Source organism: Gavialis gangeticus, unplaced genomic scaffold (assembly GCF_001723915.1).
Source record: "Gavialis gangeticus isolate Ggan-Ray unplaced genomic scaffold, GavGan_comp1, whole genome shotgun sequence".
NCBI lineage: Eukaryota > Metazoa > Chordata > Crocodylia > Gavialidae > Gavialis > Gavialis gangeticus.
In genome coordinates, this window is record NW_017728998.1 from 23,057,184 (window position 1) to 23,080,489 (window position 23,306).

General features: G+C 41.4%; 1 long non-coding RNA gene across 1 annotated transcript in view; it reads left to right on the forward strand.

Annotated features, from left to right (window-relative positions):
• Positions 1-23,306, forward strand: part of LOC109289547 — a 205,722-nt gene that overhangs the window by 2,881 nt on the left and 179,535 nt on the right. Inside the window, exon 2 of the long non-coding RNA XR_002095399.1 lies at positions 383-481. This is a non-coding gene — a long non-coding RNA (uncharacterized LOC109289547). The remainder of the gene's footprint in view (positions 1-382; positions 482-23,306) is intronic.

Sequence of the window (23,306 nt, forward strand, 5' to 3'; positions counted from 1 at the left end):
GGGGGGAGGGGGCGGTGCAGGGGGAGGAGATTGGATTTGTGACTCCACCCACTCCTTTCCCCTATCCATCTCTTCTTTACTCCATCTGTGAATAGAAGTTAGAAGGCATCCTCCTCTCTGTATGGGCAGGGGTTCAGAGAGTGGGACCCGTGTGGCCCCTCTCTCTTTACTCAACTGTAAGGTCATAAAGGTTTAAGTGTTCTTCCTGATGGCTACATGTGGAGCTCCAGTGGTCCATATAAATATGCAACTTTCTCCCTACCTATTCTGCTTCCTATACTTGTCATCCATGCTTTAGCTCTGTGATTTGAGACTTTGCTATGGGTACATAGTGTGACATAAATCATTGTTAATGCAATCCCTTAGTTAATACAATCATTAGGATAGCAAGATGACTTTCTCCGGATTTTAACCTGTGGCTGAGGATCTTCAAGTGAGAGCTCTGCCATTTGATTGGAAAAATCAAGTCCCTGAACTCAGGGTAGGAGGGATTACTTGTTATACCTCTTTTTTTATTTCAAGCTATACATCTATGAGAATTACTAACTTTTCATTTAATGGGTGCAGTTGTCAGATACATAATTTTTAATATTCGTAATTGAAGTAGTAAATTGGAAAGCGAAAAAAAGAGCACACATTGTTCTTTTGTTTGGAATGAAATCATTGTTTTGGGACATATGCTTTGTATGTAGTTAATCTGTGCAGTTGGCTACTGTTGTTTAACACACAGTGTGTGATTTGCAAGCATAAGGCTGTTTATCAAATGTTATTTTTATTTCTGTGAAAAAAATTATTTTTGCCATAGATCATTACAATTGTAATCATAATATGCTAAAGCCACCTGACTATATTTGTGTCAAAATTCCTTGAAAATATGCTACATCCAACAGTAATGTTAAACGTTACTTATTTAAAAAATGAAGACCTGCAACTATATCAAAAAGGTTACCCCTAAAGGACTGTAGAGTGTGATGTACGCATTTCTTAAAAATGTGCCATGTTCCTTGTCTTGTTTTAGAAATTGCTGCCAGAAAAAAACAATTTTCCTGAAATGTCCACTTCCCAGGAAATGGTGTTGTATGGTTTTTCTGAATCCACAATGTATATTGCCTGGTACATGGATAATGTTACTAGAAAACACCACTTTTTAGTAATATTGGCATGTCAGATGATGGATGAGTATTTTAGTTCTAGGCTATTTTTGCTGTAGAAAAACAGAGAACTTTTTATGTTAAAAACAAAGAATGAAAATGACTTGAAAAAAAATCTAACTTTTATCTATATTTTAAGGCTTTGTAGAAATGAGACTAAACTAGCTGAAAAGAGACTTTTTGCTCTATTTACTGCCCCCTGAACTCTCCATGATCCCACAAATAAACTTGGGTGGATTGGTTTGTTTTTTCATTATAGTTATTAAAGATGTAATGAAATACCTTTGCTTCACTCTCCAGAATTATCTAGGGTAAACAAAATATGGTAACAGAAGATAACCAGATTTTAGAAAAAGAAATTCTGGAATATTTTTGTTTGAAGAGCGCTGGAGTGAAATCAAAGCTAGATGCTTCTCTAAATTAAAGACTAGCCCCCTTGTTCTCTCATTTTCGTAGCAAAATGCAGGGCCATTGCAGGCTAATGTCATGTTAGAGCATTAGTGTGATTCCTTTAGTAATTAATAGAATTTAGGTTCCAGCATAGTCAGTTTTGATTAAGCAAACATTAAATTAATTCAATCTGCAAACACTTACTCTGTAAGAACTATTGAGGGGAGAAAGCATTTGGATGGACGGAGGGACGCATCTTCATTGGATTGCTAGCCACCTCAGAGTAGTTAACAGTCAGATCAATACAGCTCCTAGAGCTATAATAAAATGGCTTCGACAAGCTCATCTGTGGCTGAGAACACAGTATACACATTGATTTCCTGGCCTGATATAACCCATTTACCTATTCAGCTAGTCCGTTAAGGAAGGTGTAAGGCTACAAAGGCCCTGGGGAGCAATGATGTCTGTAAGTAGGTTAGCAAATACTTGGCAATGTCTTAATCTGCTTTACAGTTACTACTTCAAGGAGTTACATTTCTAAAAAGAAAAGGAATTTCTATGTAATTTCTTACTCTTTTGTAAAGGTTTTAATCTGGGGAATGCACAAAGTTTTAGTTTCATAGTCTGTCCTGATATAACCCTTGACTGTTCTTTTACATTAGAACTTGTGAACGCTTGTAACCCCAGTGACAATCCTGACTTACTACGTTGTCGACTTTGAAATGTTCGGTTATAAAACTATGCCACCCCAAAGCTTAACCCCTACCTGTCATCCTCTACTCAGTCACTGGCTCTGATTGTTTTTCTAAATCTGATAGAGAAATGGGAGATGGTTTGATATTTAAACACAGCTATTTGTAGCATTTTTATTATTCTCAATTATAGATTGCTTGAGATCTAGTGATTAGATCACAGAAGATTACTTAGAGTCCCATCTCTGCCATGAAATCCATCCGCACTCCTGATAGACTGTGAAAGAGTGGGATAAAGTAAAAATAGAAAAAGAAAAACAAATAGATTGGCAGGTCACTAAAAAGCGCTGACCGAGTAGTCCAGTTTTCTGGGATTAGTCTCCTCTTATCTGAATTCTTTATATAAACACTTTGAAGAGCTAGTATTCCAGTTAGTGCCACTCCCCTCTCCCTTTTAACCATTTCCCTCAGATTGGATGTGAGATTTTGTACCAGTACCTGGTTTTGTAACATTATATTTCAAAATGAATGATAGTGTTTTTGGAATATCTCTGTATTTTAACGAAGCTTGTGTGTTCGTTCCTTTAGAATGGAATTCCGAGACTGATTCTCTCTATGATGCTATATACCAGGGATCCCCACTGAGCGGGTAGATACTCAAACCATTCATGAGGAAAGATATATTGAAAAAGACAGAGTGGTAAAGCTGCTGATAGGTGGTTATTAGATTCAGATAAACTGTAATCTTAAGTCATCTTACGAGCATACTAATTACACAATGACATTACCTACATAGCGTGCATTTGCTTTGTTAACATGTTAGGCAGGGTCCTTTATTAACACTGCAAGAAAGGACTTCCTTTCATTAGATGGTTATGCAAAACTATAATTATACTTGCCTGTGAAAAATGGTGGAGTTATGAAAGGCTTGCTTCTTGAGGGCTTTACTTCTTTCCCCTCCCCCTTGCAGATTATAATCACTCTTGCTGTGGAGTGAGGGTGACACAGTTTAAAGTAAGAAATTTGTTTCCATTTAAGGTTTAGGTTTCAGTAATCTCTTTCTTCTAAGATAACAGTATTATCTGTTATTGTAGAATTAAAATAAAAAGCATCTTTATGATAACACAGGGAGAGTGCTTAATTTTGAATGGAAATTTGGGTGCTGTCACTAAGGAGCAAATTATCAACAAATGACTCAAATTTTAATTGCTTTTAATATAAACAGGAAATATTTTGGATGTAATAATTACCCATCATTTGAACTCCTGTATTTTTAGAGAAAATCTATTTTTTTCCCTTGATCCACCTTTGTATTTACCAAGTTTATAACTGTAATGCAGCTTGCACTGGGTAAAAAAACCTGCCTTTGGATACAGAGTCAAAATTTCCAGTAAATGGCCCCATTCACAACCAAAGGACAGAAATTAACCTGTTATAAGCCTAGAATGTTCAAAGGAGAGCTCACGGGTAATTTTTTTGTCTACAACCCTATGACCTAAAAACCTCAGATATGTCGTACAAAGGATGTGGAATAATAAAAATCTAGCTCTGATTTGTGCAGCAACTGTGTTCCACATAAGGCATTTCAATATACCAGGTTTCCTTCTGAATCTTTGGAAGATTTAGGTGAGCAGTTTTAGCTACCAAGTCCTGAAATAGTGTAGACTCATAGAAGAGTAGAGCAGCAAGGAACCTGAAGAGATCATCTAGTCCAGCCCCCTGCTCAATACAGGGCCATCCTTGACTAAAGTATCCCAATCAAGTGTTTGTACAATCTTGACATTGTACCTTAAATGCATATTTATATGCACTTATACAAATTGTTCTGATGTGCAGGCCAATGATTGGGTGTTAGTTTTAAGAAAAGAAGCATAGCTCATTTAGACAATAGGTGAAATCAGAGTAAATTTGGGGATTACACTCAGCTGGATGATATGCAGAAGTAAAGCAGTGCATCTCAATAAAACTTCATTTATTACAGTGTCTGCATACTTGAAATTTTGTTTTGCAAAAATTCTATTTTTCCCATTTTTTTGAATCACCTATAAATCCACAGATTATGGATACACAGAAGATGAGCTGTAAGGATTCTGACTGAAGGGGACAGAATAGTTTGATGCTTTTGTGGGCTCTGACAGAAGTGATATTTGTCACACGATTAGCCCCTTGAAAGTGCTTCAGAACTATGCCCTGACAGAAGTGCACAGCTGCAGTGTGCTTTAGAAGTGCCCAATTGCATGACAAATTAATTCTCATTTAATGAGGGTTTAGATGAAGGTGCTCCAAGATGGAGTGGAGTTCCCTCTCCTTCCTCAAGCCCCCTCCCATCATGCAGATAGCACTGGAGCTGGGAGCGGGAAGGCAGGGCTAGGGGAGAGAGGCTGTAGACACACAGCCTCTCTCCCCTGGATTAGCTCCAAAGTTGAATTTGATTCCTTCCTCTCCTGCCCCGACCAAACAGCAAAGTCTGTTGGCATGGAGTGGTGAGGGGAGGTGTCACTGTAACTCATGGCACTTTCTGTGAAGCACTATGAGTTACAGAAGGAAGCTGCATGTTTGTCAGCGCCCTGTATGTGCATTCTGGTCAGATATTTATGGTAGCACGCAGGTTTGTGTACACTCTATTTCTATTTTTACTGGTGTTAAGGGAGCCCTCAATAGAATCTGTGACAGTCCCATCTTCTAGACCTGGTATGGGACCCACTTCCCATAGTATTCCTCTAATTATTAGCCCAAGACTAAAACTACACAGAATAATTATTTTTGCCTTGTTTCTATAGAGTAAAACGCTACCCTTCCACATGAATGTACTTGTGAAATTGTGAATCGAAGCATACTGTAAACCAGCTACATGTAAAAACATGTCCTGGCCTCAGTGTTACAAAAGATGTGTACAAACCTGGCAATGAGGAAAGCTCAAAATGTCAGAGTTTGGATTAGTCATCAGAGTTTACCCTTATGGCTTCTGCTCTTCTGCATAACCCCTCCCAAGCAACTCTGCAGCATTTTTAAGATCACTTTTTACCTATGCTGCCTTCTTCTAGAGAAGGATTTATGCTCTGCTGAATCCATTCAATGTCTTTGGTAGATGGGACTCAGAAATTTATTTACTAATAGGTGCCTAGGTGATGCACAGTGAAAGTAGTCTCAGAAAGAAGGAGGAACTCTTAGTCCAGTGTGGTAATTGAAAATGTTGCGTATGTATCCTGTATGGCACTGGTTTTAAGTTGACAGGTGACAAGGCACTAAGTCACTTCTGAGGATTTGTGGTGTGCAAGAATTATGGACAATGTCCACATAATTTCAGGATACAATGTAGGCCTAGTGGACAGTAAGCCACCAATATTCCTTTGTGTTTATCCTAAAATGTAGAGGAAACAAAATGAAATATAGCAGAAGAATATACAGTATATGATTTGTTACAGAGAAAGCAGTGAAGTATGAAATGACAGCAGGAGAAGCCAAAGGAGAATAGGCAAGTGATGAAGAGTTAGTGGAAGTGAGGAAATATGTCTGAGTTGGAGGCTGGAAGCAGACTAGAAAACTGTCATGCTGTTCAGTGCAAGCGGAACTGAGTATTCCAGGAAAATTTAATTTTGAGAGAGATCAGAATATTGATACTGTGAAATTTGAAAGCATAAATTGGGAGACTTGCTTATGAAAGACATTAGGTCATCATGAGCAGTAACTGAAAGTGAAATTGAGAGTGTGATAGCCAGACATTAATAATGAAGTAGAAGAGTTATGCAAAAACTACCATAATTGTCTTCTGGCAGCCCGGGTAGTAAACCCTGAACCAATGAAGAGAAATTAGTGTCTTGATCTACCCTGGCAGTGTTTAACAGTAGCACTCATGCAACCATTACCTCAAGTACAGGATTCCCTGCTCCTTTTACAGTGTCACAATAAGTGTTTAGTTCATCAGCTAGAACATCAGGCTGGATCATGTTTTTCACAACATATGGATTAACATTCTCCATTGTCAGTGGCAGTAGACCACAGTTTGTTTCAAGTGAGTTCAAAGATGGCCTGAGACAAAATAGAATATGACATAGAACACTGATACTGTTGTGGCCTCAAGCAAATATAGTTGTACACCAAAACAGTACATTGCTAAAGGCAACCAAAATAGCACAAGCACAAAGACTAATATGCTGGAAATAAAAAAGCAAACAAACCTAAGAATATTTCTAATAGCTTACAGGAATGTACCTCATTTTGTGCCAAGGATGAGCATGGCAGTTTTATAGACTGGAAGGGAGATTACAACTAAAGCGAGGGAGAGAGAGAGGTATATCTGAGAAAAATGGAGTTCCTCTGAATTTAGACAGGGTTGGAAGAGGGACGTGGATCCAGTGACATACTTGGTGTCTAGGGCCTGGCTCGAAGTACAAGACCATACTATCTCTTCAAACTGAGCAGGGCTACAATCGCCTATGGAAAAATGTGTTGGGCCATGTGTAGACAAAACAAGAGGTGTGTGTGCACGACACTTTAAAGTGGGTGAAATGGTTTTGCACTGCTTTAATGGTGTTAGTGTTTGCATGCGGTGGCGGCGTATTGTGCATTAATTCCAACCACTGTAGGAAATTCTGTGGTATAATGTGCCTTAAATGACTTGGGTCGCAGCAAACTAAAACTCCTCCGAGGAATTTTAGTTTGCTGCCCCTACAGCCATGGAGTGAAGCACCGGTCTCCATGTAGCTCCATGGCTCTGCAGGAAGCCCTGCAGGCAGCATGGCAGCAGCCTGGGAAAGCATCTCTGCCCAAGAAAAATGGCAAGCCTGATCTTTAATTTTTTTCCCCCCTGGAGCCTGCCTGCCTTAAAACCCACCACTTCAATTTAGGGTCCCCATTTTGTCTACACATGCCCTTGAATACTAGGAATAAAATGAATGAGAGAGTCTGTAGGGAGCCTAAACAGATTTCAGTGAAGGGGGAAAAAAAGCTTTGTTGGTTGATTCCAAGAAGCCCAAATTTTGCTATAATACCTTATCTCAAAACCTTCTGCTGTAGATGTAAGTGTTAACTATTCGTTAGCCCTGGATTATTACTATTCCTGGTTCAGTAGTTAGGTGGTCATTTCCACCTAATGGAACTTTGTTAGAAGTTGATACAAAAGTGTGGGGCCATTTGTACTCTCCTTGAAGTCTGCAAAATGCTTTAACAATAGTGCTGCTTTCAGTGCTGCTGCTTTTGTTCGTGTACCAACAGGCAGGGGAGGTTCTAGGTTTTTCCATGATTTATGGAATAAACCATATGGAGCCATATGCAGTTTCCCCTGTGTGCTGTTGTTTCATCCAGTCCATATACTGAGGCCATCTATTTTCTTCTACTGGGTCATTACCATCATCTGACTTGAGTCCACTTGAAAGCTTCACACACTTTAGCAGACCTTTTTGAATGCTCTATTTTAAGTGTTGAGTTTGTCATATAACTCAGAATAAGATGATTTTTCCTGTGGGTTGGGCTTTCACTGACTTGCATTACAATATAAGCTGTTTGACTTTTGCTTGAATAGTACCCATCACATAAGCCAAGACATTCTTTTAATAAGTGAGACTAATAAATAAGGAAAAAGCAATGGAGTCAGAGGGTCCAGAGCCCTGCCGTCAGTCTGACTCAACTCAAGCAATTACCTAAGTAATGCAGGAATAAACAAAAAGAAATCAAATGGATTCTTCACTTCAGAATAAAAAAAAAATGTTTTGTTTCTTTCAGCCCTGACTTTTAAGGCCACAGCCACACACAGAGCCAGGGCAGTAATCACACCTCACACTTCATAGAGCAACTTGTACATGCTGGCTGGGAAATAAAACATCTTACTTTAAGATAAATAAGAAAAAAGGAGTCCTAAAATTAATAACTAGGAGAAAAACATTTCCTTTTATTTTTTGCTTTTTCTAAAACAAACAAAACCCAACTAAACAATATAAAAAAGCAATAGCTGTCTAGAAAAAAACAATATAATAACTATCTGGTTAGGGAACCACAGCAGGATTTGAGACCCTGAAATGTTAAAATAAACCAGAACAAAATAAGCCCCCCCAGTCCCTGAACTTCAGCATGTCTGGATCTGATATGTGGACAGGGCTGGCATAGTCATTCTTGTCCTGAATATTATCTATGTACAGAACTATTCATGAAGCTGAGTATAGTTAAAATGACTAGATTAGATGGAAACTGTATGGTGTGTTGAATGAGAGGCAGTAAGTGGCTGAGCTGCTCCAGGAGCACACCACAGAGAGCCAATTTTGATTCACATTTGCAATTAATCACCCTTTCCTCCCCTTGCTTAGGGGAGAAGTAAGTTACCGTATTTACTCGAATCCAAGATGAGATTCTTTTCTGCATTCAGCATGGGGGGGGAGCAGGGGGAGAAGCCCCTTGTTATAGAGTCAAGTACAATGGGGGTGGGTAAGGGAGGTTAGGGGCAGAGTTAGTTGCAGCAGACACTCATACCCCTCACATGTGCTCCCTTGCCTGCTTCTGATCCCACTGCCTCTGTCCCCCTTGCAGTCTTTGCCCCCTCACCCCTATCAGCCCTCCACCCCTTCTGCTTACTGCCAGGCTCAGCTCTGGCTCCAGCTCCATTCCTTCCCAGCACAGAGACCACGCAGGCTCTGGCCTCTGCCTGGCCATGCAGCAGCATCCCAGGGCCAGAGTTGCTGCTGTCACTGCTGCACGGCCAGGCAGGGACTGGATGCTTGCGTGTAATCTGTGCTCAGAAGGGAAGCGAGCTGGTGCCAGAACCATGCCTGACAGTAAGCAGTGGCTGGGGGAAGAGGCTGCAGGGGGACAGAGTCCATGGGGAACATGTGGGGGGCAGAGACTGCAGGGTGGAGGGGGAAGAGGCTGTGGAGGGCAAAGGTGGCAGAGGTGTGGGGAGCAGGTTGGGAAGGGGCAACACTGCCGGGGCAGGCTGCAGGGGGGACAAGTTGTGCAGCGGCAAGGGGTGGGGGCTGCCTGCTCCACGTGCTGCGGCTTTCTCCACTGTACCAGTGTGTGTTGGAGGGGGAGGGAGGAATTTAAGCCGGTCGTTCAATAGTTAGATTCTCTACATGGAACATTGTAACAAATAGATAAAAATGTCACGTATAGAGTCTAATTCTTGGGGCTTGTCTTAAGTTCGAAGTTGTCTTGGATTTGTGTAAATATGGTACATTCTCAATTTTCAAGTAGTGTCTTGCCCTGCACCTGCCTAGCTCTTCAGACCCTTGAGTAAGGGAGGAATGAAGCCAGGACCATCCCTACTCTCTCTTCATCTATACCCACTCTGTTTCCTTTCTGAGTGGATATATAGTGAGTAGGAGTTCTGGCTCTCCTCCTTACTTTGCTGAAATAAGAAAATAAAGCGTGCGGCTTCTTTATATAAAACCAGGGTGATGAGCCATCTTTTAAATAAAAAAAACCAATCAGTGATTATTTACTGTAAGGACAAAGTACAATTAATATTTGTATCTTCCTGCTGTTGTCATGACTTAGTTGAAAAAACTAATTGTAGCCAAACAATCCATAACTGTGGCTAAACAATTCCTATACCCTTCTTACTCCACTTTAGTCATACACCTATTAATAAATGTAATGATAGAACATGAACACCTGAGATTCCAGTCTGTCCCTTTTGCAGTAAGCAGTACAAGTATAACGCACTATTATCTGGAGAATACCACAGAATAATCTAAGGAAAAGTTAGCTTCAAAAAGTTCAGTGAAAAATATTTCTTATTAAACTACCTTTTAGGTAATGCAAAAGGGAGCAAAGTCTTTTTGCACACATAGAGATGTCATACAGTGCTTCACTGCAGTGTTACAGGGCTGCCTGAAAACCCTGAGCCGCTATTAGAATAGAAAACATGTAATACATTATTTGGTTTGAAACCGTAAAGGTGATTTTTGTTTGTCATGCTGTGCTTTGCAAGGTCTCAGGATACTTTGCTGTTTAAGTCAAATTTTAGATCTTTATGGCATACGGTAGAAATGTTACAGTTGTTTTTTCTTATCTACATAAACAACATAACTTTGTCAGAAAATTGAAAATGTGCACTTCGTCCCATCAGCTAAAATGGGCTGTCAGATAATGCTTTCTTTTCTCCATTGCATCAGATGAATGATGTAAATGGTTTTTGGCTTTGGAGTTTTTTGCAAGGCACTAGAGTAAATGATCAGAGTAGTAACATTTTTAACCTTATCTATCATACTGAAACATTTTTTCTGCCTCCAATAAAACATGTCAGAGTCGATTAAGGACATTCTTCAATGAGGTATAATTCACATGTTTTAGTAGCGAATCCAGGAGCACTGAAGTATTAAAGAGGCTGTGAATACTTAATTACGGATATGTTGCCATCCTACCTTTTACTGAATTCCCTTAACACTTTGGTGCTCTGTATCTGAAAATGCTCTTTTCCTCTGATGGTGAAGTAAAAGGAAAAGCCAGGTACAATGGCAGAGCATATGTCACATTGTATCTAGTGACAGTGCAGTGAAAGATACTGCTGTTCTAGTACATTCAGCCGTGCTTATCTGGTACATGAGTGCACATTACTTTCCATGGGCTTGGATCACTTTGGACAGTATCATTAAATGCCACGTCATTACCTGTTATGGAGCAGTGCTTTTGCTTGAAGTGCCTCCTGGGATACATGCAACAGTAGGAAGAATGATGGGTAAAGATGGAACCAGCATTAAATTTTCAATGGAAACACTATTGACTTTGACTTTTCAGAAGCCTTATCTGTTAGATGGTGTTTGTCACAGAACCTGTAAAGCTGTGGATGTTCGTCAGTTGAAAGTTGCAGTCAGTTGAACGATATGGACAGGTGAAGGCTCCAGAGGGATCAGCTGGGCTAGCTTTGAGCTGGAGGGGGTAAATTGAAGGTTTATTTATCCAATTCACTGTCAAGGTCAGCTTGCTGGAGAGCTGTCCTATGTGTGCTTACAAAATGCCAAAATCCTGGCAAATTGTCTGAAAGAACCTCCAAATCACTGACCTTTGTGCAGCTCACATCAACATGCCAACGTCTTTTAACAGGATCCTTAGAGTGCATTAAATGGTTTGTAAAATCAAGCTTTTAATGTCAACAGAAGTAACTTTTTTATTTTCAGCAATAAGGACAAAATTAAAGAAACCTAGTGATAGAAAGAAGCATACAGAATAGTTAAGATTTTGTTCTCATGAAATGTGATCTTTAACTTCTGTTGCTTTTGAGAGCATATTTTAAGGGGGTTGTTATCTTTTTCCATCCACAGTTAAAACAGCTGAAATCAACCTGGAGCAAAAAACAGATGTTAGTTGTGCAGTTTTCATCCTTTATTATTTTTTTAATTTGGATTTTCTGACTTTCAAATGCACTGTACATTGCAGCTAACTTCCCGGTGTTAAATGATACTTTTCTGTGTTTCTGTATTAACAGCTTTCTCTTTACTACTTCAGGTAAGTCACTTGGGATCCCAGGCTAAAAGGATTTTGTTTGATTTTTTTAAAAAAATGTTTGTATGACGGGTTTTCTTCTTTTCTTTTTTTCAGTTCTAATTTCAGTGTTTGCAAAGTTGTTTTATCATCACAGTGGCATTACTTACATTGGGGTCTAATGGGGAACAAACTCATGTTAGCTTATTGCCTTAATTGCTTAGCGCTTATACTTGTAAAATGGCTTAATTAAACACCTTTTATAATTGCTAGAGCTTTATGAATGTTTGGGTTTCTTTTTCTTTAATTTTTGTTCTTTTTATGGAGATTGGTTCCTAAGCAGGTATCATCTTGGCTTTTAATTCTGGGATATTCCATTTTTTATTTAGTGGTCTCTCAATGCAGTTGTTAACAGTGACGTGGTAGGGAATGGTGACATCTGTGGCTAGAACAAATGGGAAGAAAAAGAAGCTCTAGCTGTATCTTCAGAAGCCATGTTTACTCTTAAACTTACAAAATGTTTTAAACATGGGTTCTGAAGTTATGGATAGAGCTTATTTTTCTTCCCATCCATTTTAGCCAATAGTGCCAATCTAGCCAGTCTCTGTTAGGGTGTCTTTTACACGTGCTCTAGGGTGGGGGGTGAAAGAGGAATTTTATTAGGATGGCTTTCAGGAGCTGCTTTTAATTAAAGTGCCTGTCTTGTGTATTCAGCATCCCACACTTCAGTATGGTGCCAGGGGTGCTTTAACTAAAGCTCATTTGATGAGCTTTAGTTAAAGTGCTCCCGCTGCCATTTTGAAGCACGGGGTGCTGAATACATGGGACGGTGATGCTGCTGGAGCATGTTAATTAGTTGCTCGATTCTGTTCCAACTCTGCTCTCATGTGCTGTAATTAGAGCATGTTGGAGCAGGTGTCCCACATGTCTACAGGCACCCTTAATGTTTAAAAATAAAGGGACAGTTCTTCTTCCTGCCTCTCAACAGATTTTTGTGTCAAACTTTGTCGTGGTGTCTCAACAAATCTGGTTTCTTAGCACCATACAAAGAAATACATTTGATCATGAACTTCTTTGTATATTTTCTACTGGCATTATAAAAAAGGCAAAGGAAAATAGTGTTTGAGCCCTTGAAATCTCTTCTCTAAAGCACATTTGGTATGTATACTGATTTTGAAATCAATTAAACACTAGATTATGGTTTATATTTTACCTTCATTTAAAAATCAGCATTTTCCATTAAAGAGTTAGCAGATTTAGGCAGGCAAAGGTATTATTTATATAACTGGTTAGAACTTCAGAGTTATCAGATATGCTGGAAATCTCCTTCTTTCAGTATAATGATTAATTTCAGTGATTTACCTTCTCTTCTGGAAACTCTGCAAGTTCAGGTTTGGAGTTTATATAGTCCACCATAGAAATCTTGAACGTATTAAAATTAAATGCTGTTCCAGATATCATCTAAGCTAGAAGAGGAGAGTGAGTGTATTGTATGCTGCTTATACTTAGCCTTAGTGGTGGTATACATTTGCAGAAGGCAAGTGGAAAGTCCCTGATGATACAGGGTAGCCATTTTCTCTTCTGGGTACTCCCTTCTTGGCATCTGGCCTTTAGCATGAATTGGTGACTACTCCTGGATATCCTAATAATTGTCTATTGGCGCAAAACAGTCTCAACCAAGAGCCATCATACCTCTCAGTATTGTGTTGTGTTACAAGAGTCTCTGACAGATATTGCACTTAAAACATCACTAACTGATTAATTATTAAGCACTGATCTGGCCACACATTCAATAAATTAATGGCATGATAAAATGAGGAATAAGTCATAAAGTTATTGCACAAAGTTTTGTGTAATAACTTTGCAGCTAGTTCTTATCATACCTTTAACTGAAGGTGTGGCGAGTGCATAACCTCTGGAGCACATGGGAGCCTTTCAAGCATAGGCAACTGGTAGGTGGTGCATGGGGGTGCATGTGCCCCCCCCGATGGGGCTGGTGTTCCCCCCGATGGCCGACACTGATGCTGTTGGTAGGGCTGGTGCCACTGGCGATAGGGCTGCTGCCATTGGCAGCTTCTGCGGGTGCCCCCCCCAGATTCAGGAGGCACCCGTCACTCATGCTTTCAAGATTCCCATGTGATCCAGAGGCTGGGAAGCCCCACATCTGATTGAGGCTCCCAGCTGGGGAGCACACCATGTGGTCAGATAATTGAAGCTCCCTGCATGCTCCTGCAGCTAAAGCCTAGACAGGTGATGGGCTTCCAGCTGTGGGAGTGCATGGTTTGCTGCCTTGGTTGGGTGACAAGCCATGTGACCAGAGGAGGCAGAGCTCCAACCCTTTAAAGCCTGAGTCCTGAGCCAGAGCAGGCAGTGTGGCCCTGGCTCCCACTATAAGTTCCCATTAAGCTGGGCTGCTTGTACAGCCACCTTGCCTGAAAATAGCTGAGATCTAGTAGTTGGCATTTTGGTTCTTCTAGGTGTCAGCCTCAGTGTCCACTTTTTCTTTCCTCCTGCTGCCCTTTCTGACTGTAGAAAAGCTCAGGAGTCAGGCTTTTAATAGACTGGAGCTCCGCCTCCTTTAGTCATGTTACTCAGCCCTCAGACTGCTCCCAGATGTTGCAGTTTAAGCTCTGAGTTGCAGATGCTGCCTTCTCCCCTGTTGCCATTTAACTTTTTGTGGGTTAGCAGGGGTTAGGGGTCCCTCCTACACCCCCCTACCCTTGGGGCTCTGTTCCTGGCCCTTGGGGTTTCTTCCTATGCCCTTGCCCCAGGGGCTCCACCTGATACCTACCCCTGCTTACTTGTGGCTGCTTATGCTCTCTGTCCTAAGGGAGACGACAGGGAATGGTTAACCTGCCTGCCTGGCCCCTGCCCCTGCTGGGCTGCTGCTTTGCTCTGGGCTGAGCCTGATGCAGAAAGCTGCAGCGGTGGCTGGGTAGGCAGGTTAACCCTTCCCAGCCTGGTCCTCTGGGACAGACAGTGCAGGCAGACACAAGTAAGCTGGGATTTGGGGGGCTAAGAAGGAGGGGAGGGGCAAGTGGGTCTAATCTGGGCCGGCAACAGAGGGAGGTGGGTGGGGTGTTTACACTAATTTGTAGCCTAGAGTGGCTACACATTAGTGTGACACAAGCTGAGTAAGATGGATCAGAGAGAAATCTGTCCTAGAGTGACAAGTTCAAGCCACCTAAAGAGTGCTTGAAACTAGTTTCAGGTGTTAATGTGCAGATGATCCAGTGGTTAAGAGCTCCAGGAGCTGCCTAAAATTAACATGTAAGGGCCTTATTACACACTGTACTTTGACCTGTACAAATGCTGATTGATGTTAGTGATAACTTGGCGTTTGGAGCTGTCAGACCTTTTGTGTAGAAACCTTCTCTGACTGTCCCCGACCTGCACAGCTGTGACTTGCTGCTAGAGTCGTGGTGAGCAGGGAGGTCCCTTCCAGCCTATGTCTCTGTTGGCCCATCCTTCGCCTGCCTTCTACCACATGGGGAGGGAGGGAGACGGTAGGGCCCCTTGAGAGTGAGGCTGAGGAACTCAGTGGGAGGTTGCATGGGGAGGTCACTACCCACTACCCACCCAGCTTCTGGTGCCCATGTGCTCTGGGCTTGCTGTCACATAGGTTGGGTTATTTCTCCTGGCCACATGTACCCCTCTGGCTATTCCAGTGCCTGGGCAATTTCAACCTCAGGGGGCCTCAGCCTGTCCCTTTCCCACCCCCCCACCCCTCCTTGGTTCCCCCAGGCCCAGTGGGGGCAGCCCGGCAGCGTGTGAGATGAGTGGACAGACACCCCTGGGCCATGGGATGCTGGCAGAGGTGGTGGTTGTAGGGCTAGAGCCAGGGCAAGGGCTGCGACAGTGGTGGTGGCTGGTGCAGCCAGCTTCCTCCCAAGCTCGTTTCACTATGCAGCTGGGAGTAGAGTTTCCCGGCAGCCAGCTTCTACATCTATGTGGGGAGTGACAGAGCCTGGATCTGCCCTCAGCCATCCCATCCCAGGGCAGCAGCTTCCCTGGCAGCAGGCTGCCTCCCACCCTGCAGCAGATACAGTCAGCTCTTGCTGGGATGTGTGTGGATAAGGTGCATGAAGCAGGGCACTGCTGGAGCTGCAGGGCTGGAGCTTGGGACTTGCCAGAGCCAGGCAGGTCTGGGGACTTTCTGGGGCTGGTTATGCTGTCCTCCACTCCCCGGCAGCGTTGCCTCTAAGCTGTGCAGTGTGCGCAGCTGTGCAGGCATGCCTCACAGTGTGGCATGAGGCCGCGTATGCTACACAGCTTAGAGGGAATGCTGCTCTCCAGGACTTGGCAGGGAGGTGGGCATTGGGTTCAGAAGTGGCCTCATGCCCAAACTGGCTCAGCACTGTTGAGGGAAAGTGTCCCAGGCCACTGTTTCTGGACCAGGGGGCTGGGGGAGATAGAAAAGCTGTGGCACCAGTCTCTGGGCTACTCTACTAAGCAGCTGGGTGTGTGAGAACCCACAGAACAGGAGAGTTGGGGAGGGGCCATTGCATCCTGGGATACTGGAGGACCCCAACTTGAGTGGCACATCTGTGGGAAGTGGTCACATGTTAATGGAACAGGAGCTGGGATCTGCTGATCAGATATAATCCTGCCCTGGAGTGATGTAATTTTGAGCTGCATAATGAGTGCTTTAAGCCACTTATAGGTGGTAATGCACAGACAATCCGGGGGTTAAGAGGTGCCAGGAGCCACCCAAAATTAACATGTAACAAAGCCTTTATAAAAAAAATAATTGTTGTCTACATCTCAGGAAAATAACCCCATTGTAGAGGTTCCTGATTTTTAGATGGCAAATTACTGATGAAGAAGGGAGCAATGTATTCTGTATGCTGGACTAACCAGGAATGTTTTGTGACCTGCTGTACCATACATTTCATTTTTGAATGCTGACAGTGGTTTTGAGCATCTTGGCATGTAATAATGATTGAATATATCTCTTGCTCCTTTTACTTGAGAGCCTGCAAAGGTTTCAATAACAAGTGAAGTAAGCACAATAGCTTTTAGAACATAAGAAGCAGGAGTAAGAGGGGCCATCATGAACGTGCTGAGGTATCTGTCCTAATAACATGCTATAAAATTAATCTACACTTGTCCAGTAGTTGCTGAGGGAGGCTTCCGCTTTTTACAGACCAATTCAGGGTAGAGATTTCAGTTTGCTTGGGACTTGTTTACTTCATTTTTGTGGTAAAAAATGAATCAATGGCAATATGTTGATCATCCACTCTACAGTAATGAGAAATTAAAGAGCATTAAAAATACAAGAGATAAATACATATTTGAAAATAGGATCTTTGTGCTAAATCAATAATATATATGAGGAAAGGTCAAAAATGGCTTCTCTGGTAGAACTTCTGCTCAGATATTGTTCTCAAGATTCCCATTTAGCTTTAATAGATAAAGCTTTATATTTAAATAAGCTATATCTATTAAATCTAAATGGGAATCTTGAGAACAAAAATCTGAACAAGACCTCCACAGTGAAAATGAGATTTTTTGACCTTTCATAATTTTGCAGCAGCAAAATGACCTGTGTATGGAACTGAGTTTCTATTTAGTTTTAAAAACCAATAGCTAAATTAATAAAATAAGTGCATGTCCTAAACCAGCGTTTGTGAAATCTGCTATAGATATTTACAACTAGTCTTTAAACATCAATATTTAAAAAAAAAAAAATCTTTTGTATCAAGAGTTATAAACATGCTGTATCATTTTATTATCTAAATGAAATAACCTGCACCAAGACAGGGACATTACTATAGGTTTAGAAACGTAGGGAGCACAACAGGATAAAATAGAGGTATCACTACCAATAAACAGTCATGGTTTTGAACTACATATCATATAGAATATTGAAATATAATTTGATGTGCTCAAAAATTAATTTTATGCTGGTATTAAATTTTATGACTTGCTGAGCCAGTAGTGGTTTTCTTTGTGGTTTCCACATCACTGGATGGAACTCTCATGTGATTCAGTTCTTTGTTTATTAAACAATTGTATTTCACAATAATATCCTCAAATGGGGAGAAACACAACACAATTAGTGGTTAAGAATGTGTGAACTGACTTACTACTGGTTTGATTATAGAGTATGGAGCTTTTCATCCCTGGGACGAAACAGCAGTCAATTTCTGATTTTGTCTGCTGCATCTGCAAAACCCCACAATTGTACAGGCAAAGCAAGAATGTGTAGTCTGTGAAATGTAACCTATTTAACTCACACTAATGTGGGGTTTCGAGGATATGTGGTTGTACATGGGGTCAAATGGTTGCATTCACTGCCATGCATTCATCTAATATTTTGTCCTAGGTCAAAAGTTAAAATCTGGTTAAAGTTAATGGGACCAAAAGGAATGACTTACCATAACCACCTGTGGGTCTTTGGGTTATGGGTAATGGGTTTGTGGTCTTCAAACAATTTTAATGGATAGATGTTTTCATCACAAAAAACATTGCTGATGTTTTTGCATATGTTGAGATGGTAACTCTCTCTCTATTTTTTTAGTTAGCACTAAATCTACCTGTATTATGAAGAATGGGATTGGGAGGAAAGTTCCAGAACCAAAGATGAAGAGTTAAGAAGTTAGGTTGTGTGTGCATCTGAACATATCTATCTCTAATTTCATGTGACATGAAATGACAAATATTTATATTCTTTTGAAAATCTAGATTTTTTTGCAAATCTTAGAAGAGATTATTTGAATATTTTAACTTTTACGCTCAGCTGTGCTGCTGTCAAGACAAAGCGTGATGTGTTTTTATCAGAACTATAACTGCATTAATTTTTTATGCAAAACAATAAATATAATCTTATGTTGTAAACTTACAGCAGTAATGTATACATGACTTAAATTTGCAGGAAGAAACTAAATGTCAAGTTTAAGCCAGTAAATTAGTCTGCTCATTTTGGTTAGCATATGATTTAATCTAGTGATACTCAAACTTTTTGGACTTGAGGCACTCCTTATTAGAGCTAAGGCACCCCTTCATAGCTTCTGTGATTTGAATGACATCCAGTTTTGAAAACAAATGTATGTATTACAGCAGTGCTATAGTGGGGGGGGAGGGCAGGGGGCAAGGTGAGTGGAGTGACTGCCCTGGGTGCCAAAGCAAAGGGGCGCCAACAGGTGCTGCCCAGCTGTGGCAGAAGCCGGGCCCAGAATGGAGCCACAAATGGCTTGTTTGGGTGGTGGGGACATGGCAGCTCCCCTCGCTATTTGCACTCCTGGGCAAGCATAGGGGTGGGTGGGGTGTGCCCCCTGGATCTGTGCATGGGGTGAGGGCAGGCTGCTGATGGTGGGTTTGTCCCAGGTGCCAAATTTTCTTGCTACCACACTGTATGACATTGCTCACCACCTTGTGGAAGGGTCAGGTAGTGGGGGTAGGAGATTCTCCAGGCAGGGACCAGCCTGAGCCTGCTTAGCTTATTTTCTCACACCTCAGGGCCCCCTTCAAAGTATCTGCCAGCACCCCAGGGTGCCCTGACACCCTGGTTGAAGATTACTTTGTTAACCACTGCTTTGAAATACCTAGAATTAAAAACTGGTTGATAGACCTGGGAAAAAAAACGTGGCACACATTGTAAATTCAACAGGGCAGGCTCCATAAATATGGCAGGAGTTCAGAGAAGTTTGAAAGTAAGCATTTGTTTAGCTTTATTGCAACAATACTATATAGACTTAACTCTCTTCTACTGCACTTGCTCCAGTTTCAAATTTTACTGCTCCTTCTATTCTCATGTTGACTGTGTTGCTGTAAGTATAGTAGTCATGTGGGTTATTTTATACTAGTAAATCACTGAGGTCCCATAACAAGTTAAATATATAAAGAAGTTATATATTTTGGCTTATAAATGGCAGGTTTTCCACTGTACTTTGAAGACCTCTTTATATTTTGTATATTCTTGTATATCAACTGTTATTAAAATAACTAATTGTAGGAGAAAAATGAAAAGTTAGAGAGCTGATAAAGAAATGAAATATGTGTGCCAGTCACCACTCTGAGCACAATGAGTGTTGAAGTCCTTTTCCCCATCTGTTCTTATTTGTTTACTGGTCTTTTAAGATTGTAAATTCCTTTTGAGCAAGACTGTGTGAAGGGCTGTGTTAGTATTACAGATGTATAGTTCTTAATAAAGCTTCAGAAAGACATAACAGATAAGTGAAATGTTATTTCACAAAGTCTGCTATGTTGTGTGGGATATTTCTCCTTGACGGGTACGTATAAAAGTGTTTATCTAATGTATCCACACTGTGTATAGTGAAAGAAAAGGGAGTAGCAGGCCTTTATCAAAACTATTCTAATGGAAGGACATAATATCCCATATCCCAGGGGGTAAGACCTCTTTATGGCAAAATGGTGATTAACAATCATACCTTTTAATCTCTAACCAATGCACGTTTACCTATAGCCAGTTAGTAGATGAGTACCCTGCTGAGTCGGAGTACTGACTCAGCCTCTTTGATTCAGGCAACCGCAAATAAAAAAAAAAGGGGTGGAAGGAAATGAAAAAGCATTAGTAATACAGGCAACATTAATCTTCAGGATCAGAGCTATATGTTGATCTTTCTACAATTTTCAATAGATTTGTTTTCAGAGAAGGGAGAAGAAATGCTAATCAAATTCACAATATGTAAGTCTCTGGTCTATGTAAGGATAGGTTATCATTACCTCTGTATTGTTGATACTAAATTTAACCTCCTTTGTGGTCTAGAAAGCCTCATCTCATAAAATGATGGTCCAATATTTTTGGAGCCAAGATATTCTATCTCCAGCACATGTCAAAAATAGTGACATAAGACAGAAACTCTCATAATACTAGCCATGAACCAACAGGAATGTATCTTGTTAACAACTGAGAAGAGATCCAATTCTCCATGTAGCTGCCTTTCTAGCAGCTGCATGGAAGAGAGGATAAAAATTACAAAATATATGCCATGATGTATTTTCCTGATGAAGTAATAGTTTATAATGATAGCTTCTACGAAAAATAATATTTTATTTGAGCTAAGCAAAACCTAATCATTTTGATCCACACCAAATTCAAGCATGCGTTCCATTCACATGGTATTGCAGCTCATGAGATTTGCTCTTATCCCTTCTCCCCTCTCCTCATAGTTCTAGCCTGCTTTTCCCTTGGTGCCCTTCCCACTCCCCATCTCCAGATGTCTTCAGGGAGTGGCCAGCTGGCTCCATCTCCTTCTGCTTTGCAGAAAAGTTAAATTTATTCAGTGACAGATTAATTCTGATCTTTTGCACTTTGAAAACTGGGCGTCATGTTCCAGATGGCTTCTTCCAGAGCATGAGCCCCCACTATGTGAATCAAGAAATATGGCACTAAAATCAATCTCACCTTTTTTTCTGAAGCGGGGTAGACATCCCCATGTTTTCTGCTGTGGAGAGGTCCCTTTTGCACACTAAATTTTTAGTTATGCTCAAATATGTACTTAGACCTGAGTTGAGAGATCATTTGAGTATCCATAAGCCAATGCTTGTCTTTCTGAGCCTGAGTGCAAATACTGAGAGATATTATTTTTCTCTGCTAGTTTATACTTACTTTTTAATATATTATCCAATAGCAAATGAACAGGAAATCCCAGTCCAGCTGATATTTGACTTCCTCAGAAGCACTGAGTGTTGGTTGCAGCCAGAACTAGGGATTTAATGGGGTGTGCCAATGCTCCTGCTGGGACTTAAATACAGAGATTTCTGAGTAGGGAATCTTGCCTCTTCACTCAGGGTCAGACCGATTGCCATATTTGGGGTCAGGAAGGAATTTTACTCCATGGCCAGATCAACTGGTGATGTGTAAGGGGTGCACACAGGTGTACGTGCACCCCCTGAGCTTGGCGGTGCACCCCCTGCAAAAAGCACTGCTGATGCTGCCAGCAGTGCTTGTGGGTGGTTCCTGCTTGCCACCATCACCCCCTCCACCACCAACACTGCTGGCAGCGACTGCAGGCGGTCCCTGATCGCTGCTGGCCACTGCCAGCACTGCCAGGGGTTGGAGTAGATGACCTCTGAAGGTCTCTTTCAGCCTTACTTTTCTATGCTTCTTTTATTCTTTATTCTTACTCTGCCCAGCAGAGAAGAGGGCAATAGAAACTATGAAGTTAGAAGGGAAACAAAGATTGCAGATGGTCCTTTTGCTCACACATGCCCATACTATGTGGGTAAGTTGTCAACTTCTGCAAAGAAACAGGGGTCTGGTTAAGATCTGTAGTCGAGAGTATCTGCAAGTCTTCCGTTTAAATTTTATCTTACTGTATAACACAAGCTTTCTAATAGCATAAACAACCTCTACTAGATGATTTCAGAAATCCAGTTCTTATATAATCCCATTTAACTTCTTGTTTTCTCAGATTCATGATTTTTGCCTCATAAAAATGTTAATAACTTCTACCTTCATAATTCTCTTTGATGGTGTATTTAGGGTATATCAGAATGTCTTCTGAGAGATGCTACCCTAAAAAGAATATGTTTGGTATGGACAGAGCTGTCTGACCTCATTGGCTTGGCAGAGAAGAGAGCATTTGAAAGAGACCAAGAAGGTGCCCCATGTTTCCTTCCAAGACAGGCTGTAGATTGTATGAATGCAGTGCAGCCGTCTTTGTCTCTTAGAGTTTCACCCTGTAACATACGGGCAAACGTTGAATGGGCATTGTGTCAAGGAAAATGGAGAAGTTTGTCATGGGTGCCATTTTTCATTAGTGTCTTGGTGAAATGGGCATCTGTCCTGTAGGAACTTGAGTGGAGCCTCTATTTTTTTACATGCAAACTTCCCGGAACTGTCACCTTGTAAGCACTGAGCTCAGTTTAAACTACAGGATCTTCAATCAGAAATTGGCTAAAGTTGCTAAAATGGGTTTGCTGAGTGATGCTTGCTGACTTTGCCAAATCTGTGTTAAGATTGTTTTTATATTTATATTTTATGTATGTATTCTATTTAGGAGAAGCAGGGTGGTTGTATGATAGGGAGAGTCTAAGGAATAATACATGCAAAGTGTTACAGTATACAGTTCTTTGTATGCTGAAGGCCTGGGACTTTGGACCAAGACTTAGAGAAGTTAGAAAAGAAATAAACAATTGAAAGAAAGAAAGGAATTTTTGGCTCTGTGAGAAGGTGATCCAAAATAAGATTTAACCTGCATATTGTATGTAGCCAATCCTTTTCCCATTCCTCATTTCTGTTGGCAGCAACAGCACCTGCTACTCATGGGCTAACTACAGATATTCAAAAACCTTGAGCCTGAATGGATCTAATCTTTGCAGGTTAGTTTAACTGGCATAAATTGAACCGGCAAGCAAGTGAATAGGCATTCACTTTTGATTTTAGAAATGCAGCCACATGCCTGCAGTGGCTCAGGCTAGAAGCCAGGGGGAGCCCTCCTTTCCCTTCTTCAGCAGCTGCAAGACTGGACACAACCTGACCTGGGGGCATGGCCTCCCCTCCCTTCTGCAGTGGTCACAAGGCTGGAGGGAAGCTGAGCTGGGGTGGGGGGTGTGTGGCCAGAACTTGGAAGGCCAGAGTATGATTGGGGAGGGGTTTAAATCCCCATGCTGGCCTGCAGGGACCCCAGACAGGGTGTGCCTGGAGGGTGGGGAAGAAGCAGCTCCTGCCAGGCTTTGGTGGGGGGGGGGGGGG